General features: G+C 43.8%; 1 protein-coding gene across 1 annotated transcript in view; it reads right to left on the bottom strand.

The window, feature by feature from the left end:
- Nucleotides 1-7,552, bottom strand: part of NFKBIZ (NFKB inhibitor zeta) — a 39,150-nt gene extending 31,598 nt beyond the window's left edge. Inside the window, exon 1 of the mRNA XM_081859709.1 lies at nucleotides 7,404-7,552. The gene's annotated coding sequence lies outside the window, so the exon portion shown is untranslated. The remainder of the gene's footprint in view (nucleotides 1-7,403) is intronic.
- Between the last annotated feature and the right edge of the window lie 7,259 nt (nucleotides 7,553-14,811).

Genomic DNA, 14,811 nt, shown 5'->3' with positions numbered 1-14,811 from the left:
TGTCTCTATGGGAACTGACTGTTGACTGATAAATGGCCTAAGAAGGCTAAGAAAATATTGAAGAAGATGACTTATCCTTGTTCCCTTTAATCAGGGCAAGGAGGAAAGCTGGCCAATTTTCTGCAGATTCCAAGTGTGACACAGACTAAGAGAGAAAGCAGATTTTTTTTTTCCTGGCTCTTTAAGCCAGCAGCATTTTGGGGTACTGGCTACCTTCCACCAGAAATCTGATATGAGGCAGTGGATTTGGCTGTTCGCTGGAATATTTAATCTACTCAATATGTATATTTGAAAATAAACTCAAATATTATACAACACTATAAGCCTCCAGGGAGCTCCTCCCCCTAAAAAATAATCCTGGATGAGTACTGCACCCCAGAAATTTCTTGTTGGTGAAAGAGAGTGAGCATAACAATATGCACTAAGGACTAAGTCTCCCAGGACTCAGTGGGACTTGCTTCTGAATAAACATAGGATTGCACTGGCAGACATTTACAGATAGCCCCCTTGGCCCTCCAAACTAAAATGGCTACTCATCAGGAAGAGCAGGCCAATTCTGTCTCCATGTCTATTCTGGCAACACTGTTACAGGACCTAATATCACCCACAACATCAGGGGTTCGTGCAACTGTAGAAATGGACTGTAGTCCACAAAAACTTATGCCATACAACATTAGTCATCAGTCTTCTAGGTGCCACAAGAGTCTCTGTTGTTTATGTTGATAAAACTGCATTTATAATGGAGATTTTGTGATGTATTGAACTATTGTATATTTGCTTGGAAAACTTTTTATGATACTCCAGGCTTACCGTTTAAGAAATTAAAATAATTTCCCAGTTAAAAAGCTAGTTTCCCCATGGCAACACCAACACTTCCCTAAACAATGCAATGACTGGATCTTTGTTTCTCTTTCTTGTTTTGGGAAATCAAGAAGTTTCCTTGTCAATTACAGCATTTTGATGCAAACAGTACAACGCCATAGCAGAACAGTTGATTTATTTCATCTTTACAGAGCTTTGTACGGCACATCATACTGTGCATGATATTTCACCTCAATCAGAGCATTATTGGTATCCATCTGTCTCAAGAGACAATGGAGTGTGCCTCCAGGGGTGAGGTCAAACAGCTGTGTTAGCAACACCAAAGTGACCTCCCGGGGGTGCAAGCCTGGGTGTTGTCTATGGAGGTCCTGGGCTGCCCAGACAACAAGTCCCCCCTCTACGACTCCCTGATGTGGTCCAAAGGAAAGCAGAGCAATATGTCTGGCACCAGCTTGGCTGCAGGAATTGCCAGAAGGAGGCAAACAAGTCTCCATCTAACCGTCCAGATTTGTGTAGGATTTACTCCTTAGCCTTTTCTTCTCCTGAAGATATCCCACAAGGCAGCAGAGGTTTAGGATCAGAGTTTTCCTTCTCTTAGATGGGCTACTTTCCCAAGTTGGAGAACCCTATCTGCCCTCACTTTCCCTGTATAGCACATGCAGAAACCGCCTTCTTGACCATTGGACCCACAATTGGTCTCGTCTGCTCAACCTGCTGGAGCCTGTCTTTGCATGCAGAGGAAGACCCTAACTTACCAAGTGTTTGAGACACATCATTGAGCTATGGGGACTATCAGAGCATTAGTTTCCAAGAAATTTACCCCCCAAAAAAAAAAAATCCCTACCAAAATTATCTTAATAAACACCACCACCACCTTTTCCCACTGTGTCTTTTCTGCCAAAAATGAAGTTGCTTTTCCTTCTCCTACATACCAAATTAAGTTAAAATCTTTTAACTCCATCTTGACTTATCATATCCACATGACACACATTTTTAAAACTATCAAAATGCCAGGCCATTTTATCCTATTCAAAATAACATTTTATTCAACAAGAAATCAATACTTTACTTTTTATTATTTCATGTGCATAGAATTACTCAAGAGCCTAATGTGCATGAACTAACATATGTTCATTAGAAGCAAAAAACAAAACAAAACAGGAAAAGACATTGATTTAATCTCCTGGGTGGTAATAGACAAGACTGCTCAAGCATGCCATGTCAAATGCCAGCTCTTCTCAAAATCCATGCCAGGTTTTCCTTTAAGACTATGGGTTTATTTTAGTCTGTGTGCAATACACTGTAACATCATTACCTCACAGCTCATTCATCTACTGCAATGAAATGAAACCTCGCATTTACATGTAATGATAAAAAACAAAACTTCCTCCTCTTTCTTCTCCTCTCAGTGCAAGGAAGGTGACAGTGGGAGGAAAATCTCCCTAAGTACACCATGTAATTCAGTTGTAATAATATCCCCATGCAGATCACACAGTGAAGTTTAAACTAGTGGCTGTTAAATTACACTCCAAGGAGGCTAATTAGGAGTTCTTAAGTTCTTCTGAAAAACATTCATGCCTTAGGATTGCCAGGTCATCTGCAGCTCAGACCCTGAGACTCAAAGGACATATCTAGTGAACACTACCACCTCATTCTGCTTAAGGGCAAAAGTTCTTTGCACCCTTTTGAGCTAGTATTTGTGGTTTTTGCAAGTTTACTGCCACCAAGCCATTCCATCCGCAGACTGGGCCAGTCCTAGACTAAAAGGTACCCTGGTAAAGAAACAGATTTGGCGTGCCTTTCTGAATACCTTCTTTCAATGCATTTGTTGCCTGTTTAATAAATTTGATGCACCATTTGTAGACATCATTTATCATTGACAATAAATTTGCAGGAAAGGATCTGATCACAGATGACTCACACAGGTTTTTTTTTTAATGGGCATAGATGCACATTTCTCATGGATTGAAATAAAAAAGAGTTGTAATGAAATCATGACCGTGCAGGTTTGTGTTGTCAGCTTTATAACAGTGATCATGAACTGTCTGTATTATTGTTTCATCTATTGAGCGGATAGGCCCATGACAAGCACCCCGTCTGCTCAGCACCCTAGGCAGTTGTCTGGATTGCCTGCCCCTAAATTTAAATGAGTGGCTTTCAAATTATTGCTGGCTCCACATCCAGTGCCCTCCTACAGCTAATGCTTAAAGCCTCATTCACACAATGTTAGCCACAATCCATACTGATCCTGCAGTTTCTTGACAAATACTGCTGTTGTTCCCCTCAAACCAGGTTCACTCTGATTAGAAAACTTGGCTGCAGTGTAAGCAGCAAAGTGAACATACCCAGCAGCCATCACACAGGCACAGAGTCCAGTTTAATGAGTAGAAGTTTGTGGGGTTGCAGAGGTGGGGAAACAAAAATGTCCTGTGCATCAGGTGGAGAAATCCCTGTCCCCTCTCTGATGTGAAACGACTCCATGCAAATGTAACCTGCAATGCAGGGGGACGGGATCACTTTGCTGCATTTTAAGCCACTAATGGCAACCCTTCGTTTCTGTTTGAAAATGATTCTGTCCATGGATTGCATTGTTACATGCCATCCAAATCTCCAAGCGGTGCAAGATTTCAGGGGTCCAGGCACTTACCCAGGATTCATGCTTTCCTTGGAAATGAGGCACAGTGGAGACTGTGGTATCTTTATGATATAGGGTTTATTTACACACACACACACACACACACACACACACACACATATATAACCTGAGCCTAGTACAGAGAGGTTCCTATCATTACACTCTGCGTGGGTCCTGTTTGTCGCATGGCTGCCATGTTGGAGTCGAACTGTCAGCCCACATTGTGTTGTGACTATTCCCACCCCTCCCAGTTCTCCATCCTGCTGTGTTTAACAGACCAAAACAATTTTCCTCCAGCCCACATCAGGCAAACTTCAGTCCTAAAACAAAACTCTCCTTGTCTCGGCCAACTATCTCCCTCTGAGCTCAGGCAGGAGCTGCTCCCAAGAGCCATCTAGCTTAATGGCCCATCATCCTGCCATTTGTTAGGTCAGCAACTTGGCCATTACTAAGTAATGACCTCATGAAGAAGCTGGTCTGTGTTATTTTTGACACCAAGAATTCAGAGGTATGCTTAAATTCTAATGCTTTACTGAATCCAGAGATTTAGGGGAGTCTGACCCCACTCCAAAAAACCCCACAACCTCATAACAATATGCTTGATATCAGGCACATCCCCACATAGTGCAACACAACCAACACCACAATTCTGCTACAATCTAAAAGCAGGACATAACCAGCATGCGGAACAAATAACTCAATTGTCAATCACAAATATAGGGCTGGTACAACCAAAGGACCCACACAAACACAAACAATGGATAAGATAATCACTCACTTTTTCCCTACTTCCCTACTACAACCAGTGTGGTACAGTATAGTGGTGTGTGGTGGGGAGTGAGACACCATGTCAACGACCTTGAGCTCTTTGGAAGAAAGACTGGATATAAATGTAAAAAATTAAACAAAACAAAACCATACATAACATATACCCTTTCCCCTGCAATCTTTCTCTCAGTACAAGATGATGGAGGGGAAAACAACACAAAAACACTGTTGACGTGTCCTCAGTTTCTAAGGTTTCCAAAGGTTTAGCTGGCCATTTTTCCAAACAAAGCATTGACTAGCTGGTGACATGACATATGATATCTCCAATTTCAAAAAATTAGCTAAAGACAAGAAAATGTGTATGAAATAAAGCAGGCACATTATGATTTTCAATACTGATTTTCACTTTTCTTGATTCTAAAGCGTGCGGCAAAGAAGTTCGAGAATTAAATGTAATCAGGAATTCATTTCTTGAAACTGAACTATTATCTTGAATTCATTTCTTAAAACTGAACTGAACTCATCAAACAGCAGAAAATAAGTTAGGTAGCAATCCTATATACATTTACCTGGGAGTAAGTCCCATTGAACTCAGTTGGGCTTTTTTCTAAGCAGGTATAGGATTGCATTGTTCGACTTTGTTCCTGGATAAACCTACACTGTAGTTAATGCACTGCTCTTTTTAAACCCCACAAAAATGCAGTGGGAATACTCAGTTTAAAATCTAGGATCAGAGGAATGAAATGAATCTCAGCAGGAAATGCAGCACATCATTTCTGCTGAAGTAATATAAAGCTGAGAATAAAATCAACTATGCATTTTACCTGTGTTCAAACATTCAATAATGCTTTGTTGAATATAGTGCTGGTCAGAATGGTAATACAAAAGCCCATAAACAGTTAATTATTTTCTTCTGGAATAACTAAAGTTAAACACAAAGTAGTTTTCAAAACTGGAAAATTTTAACTTTGTTAATATTTCTCAAAACTTCTGACATATTAAGTTGATTTCAATGAAAGCCTGCTGTCTCCCTTTGTACAGTAAAGAGGATTTTTCGTGTTCTGAATATGTTTATTGGTTTGGTAAAAGAAGGAGAAGCAAAAAAGAAATTGAAAGCGAAAGACATAGAGTAACCCTCTCATTCATATTCATAAGACATATATAAAAGAAAGCACACAGAAAAACAGACCCTTTCTTTAGAGAGACAGCAAAGCATGTCAACTTGCTGATGGCAACTGAGGCCACCAAATTTCTATCAGCTCTATCTATATTCTGTCCAAATTTCTATCAGCTCTATAACTCACCCCATGGTGCCGAGGCCAGCTCTGCAGCTGCAACAAAACTCAGAACTCTCTGATTTTGCCACTCCACCCCACGCCATACTGATTCTTACTACAGGGAAGCAAGTATGAGCTCAAGCTTCCTGGTTTGTCTCTCTCCAAGCAAAACAGGAATGGCAAGTTGGTTATGTTGGTGTCAGCAGAAGCAAAGTCATCTTTCTCCAGGACCCTCTCAGCATTAAGCATTGTCTGGACTAGGATGCAGGAGGAAAATAGCACCTACTTCCCCAAGCTCCAGTATCTCTCTCCATTAAGGATGGCTCAGAGGAACCCAGAGATGGAAGCGGGCCCTCAACCCATTAACTGGTCCAGTGGTGGGCTTGCCCATGTGCAGTAGATAGACTTTTCTCCCCTGTTGCTATCCTTGGGTGCTAGTAGAGTTATGGTGCGGCACAGCCTTTGCTAGCCTGATGGAAGCTGCAGTACAAAACATCTGGAGGGTACCAGCTTCCTGAAGAGCCAGCAGAACAGTTCCCAGAATTCTCTGAAACAGAGGCTCCAAGGTAGCAAACAAGTTCATACAGAAAGTGTCTTCTGAGCCCTGTAAATTAGCTGGTGGGTTATTACATGGATGTTTGTGTTATCAACGTAGATTTAGGGTGGTCACTGTAATCATTTACATTTTACATACATTTAAGCTTTACACATGATTATCAGAGCCTTGTTTGTTGCATTCATTTCCTCCTGACCTCACTTCTTTTGTGTGTGTGTGTGTGTGTGTGTGTGTGTGTGTTTATTTACAGATAGAGATTTATTTCAAACACACACACACCTGCCAGTTTAGGATAACACTTCCTGAGTCTGATCTGATAATATGGACTCTAGAATACAAAAGCTTGTGCCACAATAAACATGTTTGCTTTAAAAGTACCACACTCCATGTTGGGTTTGCTGTAAGCCAGAAATAGCTGCTCGTCCACACTACCTTGCCATCTCAACTCTCCATCATTCCCATTCATACTTAGACACCCTAATCCGGCTCCATTGACTGACACTGAAGTTCCTGTCAGTTCAAGACGACTTGTCAGTCAGGACCAACTCATCTAATGATTTTTACTGGCAGTTAAGCACAACTAATTCTATTTGGAGCCAGCAGGTGTGCATGTGCAGCCAGCCACATCTCTCTCTCTCTCTCTGTCTCTCTCTCTCTCTGTGTGTGTGTGTGTGTTTCCTTAAAAGTTGGCTTTCAATAACCAGAGAGGCAACAAACCCCCTTTCCCCTCCCTGCCCCACAAACCTCAGATTTCCCACGTGCAAATAAAAGAATAATGGAGTTGCAGAGTTGGAAGGGACCCCGAGGGCCATCTGGTCCAACAGGAATAACAATAACAACATGAAATAAGTTTCCAAAACTTACACCAGGCTTGCTGTTTGTTTGTTGACAGAACCTCTGTGTTTTTAACAGAACGAACAAATGAATGAATCTTTATTTGCGTCAGCCATCGGCCATAGCAAAAAAACAACAATACGATATACAAAGAATAGAAATAAAAAGTCAATTATATAAAATACATTTTAGGGTTCTGAATCAATAGACAAATAGTGGATCTTATTCTGATTGCCCCAGCTAAAAACTTTGCAACCTTTGCTGTCACCTGCTCATCTTGATCTGCCAAGAGAAAGGACACTATGATAGTGGTTGGGCGACCCGGAATGGACAATAAAAGTGTTTTAGACAGAAATTCAGCTGGTGAAAACCTCCATGCCAAGTCTGTCTGCCATGCAGCTGTAAGGAAGCCTCTTCCTCTCTCTCCCACATCCCAATAGAAATGGCTTTTGTGTGAAAAGCACACGGTTTCGCCTTTTTAAAGGATAAGGAAACATATATATTTATATACCTTCATGTCTCGGGAGTGAAGCTAGGTTTCAGGGAACGAGCTAGATGGTTTTCCCGGCTGCTTAACGGGTCCTCAGCGGCTTATGCGCTCCGTCTCTATGGCAAAGCGAACATTTCCCTCGGAGGCTTAAAATTTCTGCCGGCAGAAGCTCCCCCCGCCCCAAACCCGTCACCGCCACGCGCTGCCTCTCCAGCCAAAAGGGAAAGTTTCACAACGAAGCTGGAGGTCTCCGGGGATTCTTTGCTCCCCCACCCCCACCCCCACCCCACCCCCCGCACGCCCCGATATCATTATCGCCTGTGATTCAGTCCTGCGTTGCCTGGTTGGTGTTGCAATGGTTAAAAGGGGGAGGGGTGAAAGGGGAATGTCGTGACGTGAGAGAGGAAGTCGGGGTGGAGGGACGAGAGTTGCAGCTCGGACTTTTTCGGCATGGAGGAAATTCCCTCGCTGGGCGAGCCGGTCACCGGGACGTTCCCCACCCCGCTGAGTTGCCGGAAAACCCGGACCGGTGCCCTGACGACGGAGAGGACTGGTAGTCAAGGCTCCAGGGCTGCTTTTGTTGTTGTCCTCAATGCAAATAGCGCTGCACACCGTTCGTTAAGGGCAGTCAAAAGATCTGTTTGTTTTTAGAGACCTGCACGAAGTTCTTTATGAAAACCGGAGTCCTTTCGCTTTCCATTTTGGATGGACTTTTGCTTTCTGTGGGAATGGTAACTTTCCTAGGCCGGGCGTGTGTGTGTGTGTGTGTGTGTGTGTGTGTGCCAGCAAGGATCCACTGGGTCTTTAGGAATGTTTAGTCTCTCCTCTCCAGCCAAGGTTGTCAACATGGTCAATAGGCTGGTCAGAGTGAGCAAAAAAAAGGAGAAGCGAGTGCATTTACTGGTTTTGAGAAAATGCTTCCAGAGCAAGAAGTGGTATCCTGTAAATATTCTGTTTGATTTTTGAAACTAAAATAAAGTAACTCTGACCTTGGCAGTGACAAAACCTGGCCCAACAGGAGATAAAAGAAAGTTATGATCATTTTCTTCAGGGCAATTGCCTCTATCTAGCTGTCTTATCTATCTAAAGCAGTGTTTCCCAACCTTGGGTTTCCAGCTGTTTTTGGACCACAACTCCCATCACGCCTAGCTAGCAAGACCAGTGGTCAGGGATGATGAGAACTGTAGTCCAAAAGCAGCTAGAGACTCAAGGTTGGGAAACACTGATCTAAAGCCACCTACGTGTAGTGTGGTCAAGTATTGCTTTGGAGTACTTTGCGATATATGGTACTCTCTCATTCATAACTTTACACTTCTGTATAAAATTCAGCACATCTCTACGACCCACTGGGCTTTTCATCTAAGTAGTCCCCCTCTCTCCTTTAAGGGTTCATAACACTGAGAAGCCTTGTACAGAAGCTGACAGATAGCCAGCCAGGACTGGGGATGAGGATGTGGCAGGAGAAATAATGGAACCAGTTCCCTCAGAGCATGGCGGGAAAGACCAGTGCACTCTGAAGTTACCACCAAAACAGGAAGAGGGACAGGTGTGGATGGGCCCAGTTCCTGTACCACAAGACTCAGGCCCAGCCCTAGTCGCCCGCTGACTGAGAGGACTGACGGTCATTCCCAATCTCAGTACGGCAGCAATGATGTCCTGGGGTGCTTTGTTCCCTTCTCTCAACCGGACAGTGACATGCAGGCAACCATAAAGGCATTCCACGTCACAGGGCTCAGATAAACCGCACAAGAAACATGAGCCCTTTCTTAAAAGTTCAGCCGTTGAAGGCACCTGCATGGCTTAGGGGATCTGACTCATTTTGAGTTGGTGGATATCGCAAATCTATCTCCAACTTAGCTCTCTAGATTCCAGAGCAGTTACCAAGCAGGATGTTCTGCCCCAGGGAGGCCAAGTCTGCCTACATTTCCATCAGCAGTTCTGTACCTCTGGGAAGATATTCATGAGCGCTGGATTGGAGCCAGTAGGTTTGAATGGATGAAAATGTCTGATGTGTGTGCTTGAGAGCTGGGGAAATTGATACAGTGGTACCTCGGGTTAAGTACTTAATTCGTTCTGGAGGTCTGTTCTTAACCTGAAACTCTTCTTAACCTGAAGCACCACTTTAGCTAATGGGGCCTCCTGCTGCCGCTGCGCCACCGGAGCACGATTTCTGTTCTCACCCTGAAGCAAAGTTCTTAACCTGAAGCACTATTTCTGGGTTAGCGGAGTCTGTAACCTGACCTGTATGTAACCTGAAGCATATGCAACCTGAGGTACCACTGTACACTCATTTAATTTTATTTATTAAGTATGGTATATTTATATCTCACCTTATCCATCCTATGTCGTTTCAAGATGGGTTTAAGCAGTAGTCAGTGATGAGGAAAGGATTGGCATATTAGACTCGCACAACCAAGCACTTGCCAGTGACTGAAATCTTCAATCAGTATACATTAAAGCTAGAGTTAAAAGTATGAAGATTTCCAGCAACATGGTTTTCAAAGCATACTGGATAAAATGCTCATGGCAACTGGGGTATACGTGTGCATAATCACACTTATGTCAGGGTGTACCATACCAGCTTGAGAAAGCAGCCACAGAATTTTACAGCCTACTAGCATCTACACAGGCTTGCATACATCTCCTGAGCCTGTTTTTGCAGAACGAGCGGCAACGCCAGATGCCAGAGGCAGATGCATGAATTCATTGTGGAGCCTCTTCCCCGGGACTTCCCTCCGCCTCCTGCCTCAGCACTGCCTACAGCAGATACTGTGGGCATGAAGCAAGCGTGTGTGAACCTCTGCCCTCTCCTGTCTGAGTAAGCGGAAAGATGCCCAAGATTGCTGCTACCCCTTCGCAAAGATGATCGTTTTGAAACTTTCCATGTAGCCAGGAAACGCTGAGTGGGTGAAGCCTTCCCGTTCTCTCGAGAGATGGTATATAATTACATCATCGGATTGTGTCGATGCACAACACCGCCGGCTTTAATCGCTTTAAGCTACTTGTTCCAAGGAGTAGATACATTTCATCATTTGCAGTCCAGTCCTATGCAGCTAGGTGTGCCTGTCCACTGAAGTCAACTGCCTTAGGGATGCCTTGCACTACACAGGATTAAAATGTTCAAGACAATCCTGCACACGTTATTGTGGGAGTATGCTTTGAGCTCAGTAAAGGAAATACAGAAAGGATTAGACTACAAGAGTACATTACTCATGTTAAAGGCAGATCCTGAAATAAGTGTGTTTGCTATGGCCACCAATTTGGATGGCTTTAAAGGGGGATTAGACCAATTCAGGAAGGATAAGACTATCAATGACTATTTGCCACGATGGCTGCCTCCATGGTAAGACAAAACAAATTCCTTCCAGTAGCACCTTAAAGACCAACTAAGTCAGTTCTTGGTATGAGCTTTCGTGTGCATGCACACTTCTTCAGATACACTGAAACAGAAGTTTCCAGACCCTTCTATATAGTGAGAAGGTGGGGAGGGGTATTACTCAGAAGGGTGGTGGGAATGGGTGATAATCACTGGAAGGAATTTGTTTTGTTTTGACTATGGCAGACCAACACGGCTACCTATCTGTAACTGGATCCATGGTAAGAGGCATCAATGCTTCTGAATACCAGTTGCTAGAAACCACAGGAGAGGATAGGGCTCTTGTGCTCATGTCCTGCTTGTGAGCTTTCCATCGGCTTCTGGTTGGCCACTGTGAGAACAGGATGCTGGACTAGACGGACCATTGGCCTGATCAGCAGGATCTCCTGACATTCTTATGAGCCAGGAAGGATCTAAAATGACTACCCATTGAGTATTAATCAATACAGTGACTGGGAAGAATATGTGTTGGGGGACTGTGAATCAAATTCTGAGAGCAGAACACAATGTGTCCAGTTGGGCAGTTCCAAACCAGTTAAGGGCTCTTCCAGGGGATCTGTTTATTGAGCATTGATCACATGCTTGCACAAGGTTTGATTGAATATGGTTGTGATTGACTATTCATTCTGATATGTCTTCTGGGAAGTTGTATAACAATTAGCATTTATTATGCTCAAGCATGCTGACTTGCTTGTGGGCTGTTCATATATGTCCCCATTAATCTTTCATTTATTCCACACTTTTGAATGCATTTTGCTTTTCCTTTCCAAACCATAAAAAAGTCTAGTAAAGGGGGGGGGGGACTGAGCTAAAGCAACAGGGCACTTTAATCCACTTTCATTGTGCAAACCTAAATATGTTGGTATGCACTTGAATCCCTCCTGCAAAAAACATGACAGTCTGGAGGGACCCTGAAATTCCCAAACCTATCAAAACAGTCATTTTGTTGTATGCATTTGCCCTGGCATATCCAGATGCACCAAAGGTAATGCACAACAGAACCTTCCTTTTAAATGTGTTGAGAAAACTGGCTATCATGTTAGCTTTTTGTACCCATTGGATTTCAAAGATGAACACAGGCAAATTGCGTTCTCCTTTTCTCCTCCAATCAGCCCCAGCCAATATGGGCAATGGGAGCTGACATCTCAACAACACCTGAGGAAGCACAGCCTGCCTTTATCTGTGGTGGAGTAGCAACAGTCCACAGTGTCAAATGATACAGCCCTTGCCTCAGCTGTCTGGTTGCATAGCTTAGCCTTGGTGCTCTCATTAGCGTTTTAGCTGTCAGCCTTCAAACTCAGGTCCCTGCCTCATGCTCTGTGAAGTTAAAATGCTAGGGAGGGGACATAGCTTAGGGGTCTTGCAGATACCTTATACTGTATGCAGAATGTCCGAGGTATCTCTGATTCAAAGGAGCTTTAGGATCAGAGATGGGAAGGCCTCTGTCTGAAGAGCTGCTGTCAGTTGTAATAGTAGGCAATAGTATTGTGCTCAATGGACCGATGATGTGACTCCATGTGTTATGTTTTGCTGAGTACTAAGGCCCACCAATTTCAGTGCAACTCACACCCAAGAAGGGACGTGGGTGGCTCTGTGAGTTAAACCACAGAGCCTAGGACTTGCCAATCAGAAGGTTGGTGGTTCGAATCCCTACAACGGGGTGAGCTCCCGTTGCTCGGTCCCTGCTCCTGCCAACCTAGCAGTTCAAAAGCACGTCAAAGTGAAAGTAGATAAATAGGTACCGCTCTGGCGGGAAGGTAAATGGCGTTTCCGTGTGCTGCCACATGACCCGGAAGCTGTACGCTGGCTCCCTCGGTCAATAAAGCGAGATGAGCATCCCAACCCCAGAGTCGGTCACAACTGGACCTAATGGTCAGGGGTCCCTTTACCTTTACCTTTACCACACCCAAGGTAAGTGACCATAGGATTGCTGTCTTTAAAAAAACTTCACTCTGCTCCACAGGTAGCCAATATGGTGCCCTCCATATATTGCTGGACTCCCAACTCCTATCAGTCCCAGCTAGCATGGCCAATGGCCAGAGATGATTGGGACTTGTAGTCCACCACATCTGAATGGCACCATGTCAACTGCTCTACTCTGTGCTAAGCAGGAGGCAGAGTCGCAGCACAAGGTGGCAGAACTATTTGCAATTATGTTTTCTATGGAGCAAGGAAAGATCTTGAGAAAGAACTGAGGGGAAAGAGAACACTCAAAAGTCATGAAAGCAGCACAGTGGCAGAGCCATAACTCCTCGATCCAACTCCGCCTGAGTGCTTGCTGCTGTGGAAAAATCTTCCTTATTTCAAGTGGTAAGAATTTGTTAAGTATGGCAAAGTACCTGACCTGTAAGACAAAAGCACCTTTCATACGTAGCTGCAAAATTTGGCAAGAGTGGTGGGAACGTTGCTAACCTTTCTGGATTTCTCTCCTGCCTGTCAATGTGTGTGTATAAGAGTTACCCATTTATGCCTCCTACTTGACGCTTTTAAAAATCCTTCATACTTCATTTCTGTGAACGGCTGCTTCAAAATTACTTATACTTTCTCCTTTCACACTTCCAGTGCCAAGAGAAACATAATGAAAATAGCGCAAGAGCTTGTGTGTGGAAAGCACCAGTCAGGAAAAAATGACAGAAACTGGGGTGGGGGAGAGAGAGAGAAGACCAGCAGCTAATTTCTCTTTAATTTCTCTTCCTAAAGCTGAACCAGGCAGAAAGAAAGGGCATGCAAAAGACAAGGGTGATTCACGCTGATGAAGAAATTTAGAACCGAGATAGTTGGGATTAGATGAGTGGGTGCGAGGGCGATGTTCTGCCGAGTTCAGACATGCAAAACTTTCTCCTTGGCGCTAACTACTTAAAGCCGATTGAAGCTCAACCAGATATGAACGAGCCCTAAAAATGAATGCATAATACTGTGTATTCATGTCGGTGGTTCAAATCCAAAACAGAAGGGGGAAAGGGAACGTTGTTTGACCTGTGATGATAATATTGCTGCAGTTATTAGGAGAACCACACAACAAATGTTGCTGGAATACACTGCTTGCTATTTAACAGGGTTAATCTTGGATTTATCCATTCATGGGCATCCCAGATTTGGTTGCTGTAAATCTTAAATCTCTTGGGAGCCCCCTCCCCCACCTCATAAGCAGAAATTCTACTCTTGGCAGTGGCGTAGCGTGGGTTGTCAGCACCCGGGGCAAGGCAAGTAATTTGCACCCCCTAACCCATGGATTTGCGCCCCCTAACCCCGTGGATTTGCGCACCCTAACCCTAACCCCCAGATGTTGCGCCCGGTGCAGCCGGCCCCCCCTGCACCCCCCACGCTACGCCATTGACTCTTGGTAGTGCACTGAATGTAGTACTGCCAGCCTAAGATCAATCAATAAAAGACCTACAGTAACATAACTGGTTTGTGATTCATGAGACTCATGACTCATGAAAGTTTTTCTCACAGGTGGGGAGGGTGCTGTTGCACTCATGTTCTGCTTGCGGGCTTCCCATGAGCATCTAGTTGGTTGTTGTAAAGAACAGGAAACTGGATTAGATGGGCTTTGGGCCTGAACCAGCAGTCTTCTTAGGTTTCTATTTTCTAAATTATGAGGAAAGTGTCACCTGTTAATAAAACTCTGTCAGACTTTTTATTACTTGTGTGTGGCCCCTGATTTATTTTTGGACCCTCCACATCATCTGCAAAAGAGGATACACATCTGCATAAGACATGCTGTATGCATTGTTTGATGATTGATTGATTGATTGATTGATTGATTGCAAATTGGATCCTCTTTTGTTAATAGAGTGGAGGGTCCAATCCACATATTGTGTACTGAGCATTCGAAGTTCTGTTGACACACCTGATGGGGAAAAGTTAAGAACCTCCCCCCTCCCCCCTCCCCCGCCATACACACATACAAATTTAAGGTTCAGTAGCTTCATTTTGTAAAACAAAAGTGGTCTTCAAAAAGAATCAGAGCAACATGTAATGGGTTGGAACTTGACTAACTACGCATCTTTACTCAGAATTAAGCCCCAATGAGTTCAATGGGACTTACAA

Source organism: Podarcis erhardii (assembly GCF_964252035.2).
Source record: "Podarcis erhardii genome assembly, chromosome: 4".
Classification (NCBI taxonomy): domain Eukaryota; kingdom Metazoa; phylum Chordata; class Lepidosauria; order Squamata; family Lacertidae; genus Podarcis; species Podarcis erhardii.
This window is presented reverse-complemented; position numbering and strand designations above follow the sequence as displayed.